Source organism: Tupaia chinensis, unplaced genomic scaffold (assembly GCF_000334495.1).
Source record: "Tupaia chinensis unplaced genomic scaffold, TupChi_1.0 Scaffold000047_1, whole genome shotgun sequence".
NCBI classification, from domain to species: domain Eukaryota; kingdom Metazoa; phylum Chordata; class Mammalia; order Scandentia; family Tupaiidae; genus Tupaia; species Tupaia belangeri.
This window is the reverse complement of record NW_006159505.1, coordinates 5,952,871-5,956,412: the sequence shown is the minus strand read 5'-3', so window position 1 is coordinate 5,956,412 and position 3,542 is coordinate 5,952,871. Positions and strand designations below refer to the sequence as shown.

General features: G+C 46.2%; 1 pseudogene; it reads right to left on the bottom strand.

Moving 5' to 3' along the window:
- Positions 1-931: 931 nt before the first annotated feature.
- Positions 932-2,521, bottom strand: LOC102472608 (tubulin alpha-1A chain-like; annotated as a pseudogene).
- Positions 2,522-3,542: the final 1,021 nt, after the last annotated feature.

Below are 3,542 nucleotides of genomic sequence, written 5' to 3'. Positions count from 1 at the left end.
TTTGGCTGCAAAGTGTTCATGAGCTCAGACTTTGTTGAATGTTGAATTAAAGAATGGTGAAGATCCAGGACCAGCAGTTAGTGTAATGGCTATGTCGCTGGACTCCTATGTAGTCAATTGCTGTTTGAGTACCGGACCCGGTGGCTTAAAACTCATGCCAGGTGCGTGTGCGTGCGTGCCCAAGATCCCGAGAGGAGAATGGAGGAGAAGGGACTGCGGCGTGACCATCCCCCCTGGGGGGTGATTTCTCGCTTTCTGTCTCTATGTCTCTGGTCTGCTCAGCGAGACCCCACGCCCTATAGAAAAAAAAAAAAAAAAAAACTCTCCAAAACTCATGCCAGGCGCGTGTATGTGTGTGCCCAAGATCCCTAGAGGAGAATGCGGCCTGTAGCAAAAAACCTCTCAAAAAAAAAAAAAATGATGAAGATCAGAGCCATTGCAATACATTGAGCTCCATAGAGAGAGTGCCTGGCCAAGTGAGAGCCAGACGGGCACTGGGCAACTCTGTGCCTCGCGGAGGAAAGATAACTAAACATGGGCAAAGGAGATCCTGAGAAGCCAACAGGCAAAATGTTATCACATGCATTCTTTGTGCAAACTTGCTGGGAGGAGCACAAGAAGAAGCTCCCAGATGCTTCAGTCAACTTCTCAGAATTTTCTAAGAAGTGCTCAGAGAGGTGGAAGACCATGTCTGCTAAAGAGAAAGGAAAGTTTGAAGATATGGCAAAGGCGGACAAGGTCCATTATGAAAGAGAAATGAAAACTTATATCCCTCCTACAGGGGAAACAAAAAAGAAATTCAAGGATCCTAATGGACCCAAGAGGCCTCCTTCATCCTCTTTCTTTTTTTTTGTTTTTCTTTTCTCTTCTTTTCTTTTTTCTTTTTTTTTCTTTTTTTTTTTTTTTCATTTAAGACAGGGAAATCATCAGAGAAATGGACAGTTTGGGTCTGTAACAAAGCATTCATATTTTAAAGCATAGGCCAGTAATTGTACATAAGAGCATACACTGCTACATACAAATTAACTGATCAGACCACAACTTTTCAATATTTAAAACAGAATAAGTTTCCCTGTGAAAGCAGCACCTTTGTGACATTTTAACTTTAGTATTCCTCTCCTTCTTCCTCACCCTCTCCTTCAACAGAATCCACACCAACCTCCTCATAATCCTTCTCAAGGGCAGCCATGTCCTCTCGGGCCTCAGAAAACTCTCCTTCCTCCATCCCCTCACTCACGTACCAGTGAACAAAGGCACGCTTGGCATACATCAGGTCAAACTTGTGGTCTAGCCAAGGCCAACCCTCAGCAATGGCTATGGTGTTGCTCAGCATGCACGCAGCATGCTGCACCTTGGCCAGGTCTCCACCAGGCACCATAGTGGGAGGCTGGTAGTTAATGCCAACCTCGAAGCCAGTGGGGCACCAATCCACAAACTGCATGGTGCGCTTGGTCTTGATGGTGGCAATGGCAGCATTGACATCTTTGGGAACCACATCGCCACGGTACAACAGGCAGCAAGCCATGTATTTACCATGGCGAGGGTCGCATTTCACCATCTGGTTGGCAGGCTCAAAGCAAGCCTTGTTGATCTCTGCTACAGAAAGCTGTTCATGGAAGGCTTTCTCAGCAGAGATGACAGGGGCATATGTGGCCAGAGAGAAGTGGATGCGGGGACAGGGCACCAGGTTGGTCTGGAATTCTGTCAGATAGACATTCAAGGCTCCATCAAATCTAAGGTAAGCAGTGATGGAGGACACAATTTGACCTATAAACCTATTCAGGTTAGTGTAGGTTGGGCGTTCAATGTCTAGGTTTCTACGACAGATGTCATAGATGGCCTCGATGTCTACCATGAAGGCACAGTCAGAGTGCTCCAGGATGATGTGGATGGTGAGGATGGAGTTGTAGGGTTCAACAACAGTCGTGGAGACCTGAGGGGGGGCTGGGTAGATGGAGAACTCCAGCTTGGACTTCTTGCCATAATCCACTGAGACCTGTTTCATCAGCAGGGAGGTGAAGCCAGAACCAGTTCCTCCACCAAAGCTGTGGAAAACCAAGAAGCCCCTCAGACCTGTGCACTGGTCAGCCAGCTTGCGAATTCTGTCCAAGACAAGGCCGATGATCTCCTTGCGGTAGGTGATCTCCATGATGACCGCGGGCATAGTTATTGGCAGCATCTTCCTTGTCTATGATGAGCTGCTCAGAGTGGAAGAGCCGGCGGTAGGTGCCAGTGCAAACTTCGTCGATGACTGTGGGTTCCAGGTCTATAAACGTGGCCCTGGGCTCATGCTTGCCGGCGCCCGTCTCGCTGAAGAAGATGTTGAAGGAGTCGTCTCCTCCCCCAATGGTCTTGTCACTTGGCATCTGGCCATTGGATGCCATGTTCCAGGTAGTAGAGCTCCCAGCAGGCATTGCCGATCTGGACACCAGCCTGGCCGACGTGGATGGAGATGCACTCACGCATGGTTGCTATGTCGCTGCTGCGGAGGAGACAGTGGAGACGGAGAGGAGAGGTTGTTGCTTCTCACAGCGCGGCTCTTAGGCGGTTGATGCAAGAGAATCTCTCGGCCTTTTTCTTGTTCTGTCCTGAATATCGCCCAAAAATCAAAGGAGAACATCCTGGCCTATCCATTGGTGATGTTGCAAAGAAACTGGGAGAGATGTGGAATAACACTGCTGCAGATGATAAACAGCCTTATGAAAAGAGGGCTGCTAAGCTGAAGGAAAAATACGAAAAGGATATTGCTGCATACCGAGCTAAAGGAAAGTCTGATGCAGAAAAAAAAAAAGGCTGAAAAGAGCAAGAAAAAAAAGGAGGAAGACGAGGAAGATGAAGAAGATGAGGAAGAAGAGGAAGATGAAGAGGATGAAGATGAAGAAGATGATGATGAGTAAGTTGGTTCTAGTGCAGTTTTTTCCTTGTCTATAAAGCATCTAACCCCCCTGTACACAACTCACTCCTTTCAAAGAAAAAAACCTGAAATGTAAGGCTGTGTAAGATTTCTCTTTAAACTGTACAGTGTCTTTTTTTGTATCGTGAACACACTAGCAAATGTGTCTTTAGCTAGCCCTGTCCTGGTGGTATTTTCAGTAGCCACTAACCTTGCCTGGGACAGTACGGGGGTTGTAAATTGGCATGGAAATTTGAAGCAGGTTCTGGTTGGTGCACAGCACAGATCAGTTAAATACGGGGATGGTAGTTTGTTCGTCTTCAGTTGTCTCGGATGCAGCTTATACGAAATAATTATTGTTCTGTTAACTGAATACTACTCTGTAATTGCAAAAAAATAAAGTTGCAGCTGTTTTGTTGACATTCTGAATACTTCTAACTAAATACAATTATTTTTTAATTAAAAAAAAAAAAGAGGGATGAAGATCTGGCCAACGAAACTTCAAGGGAAAATATAGAAGGGGCTGCAGAGTTTTTGTTTTGTTTTGTTGTTTAAGGTTTTCGCCATAGGTGGCATGCGCTCACTAGAGAGAGAGAGAGACAGTAAGAGGTGCTCACCAGGTAGAGAGAGGAGGAGAGACAACCAATGA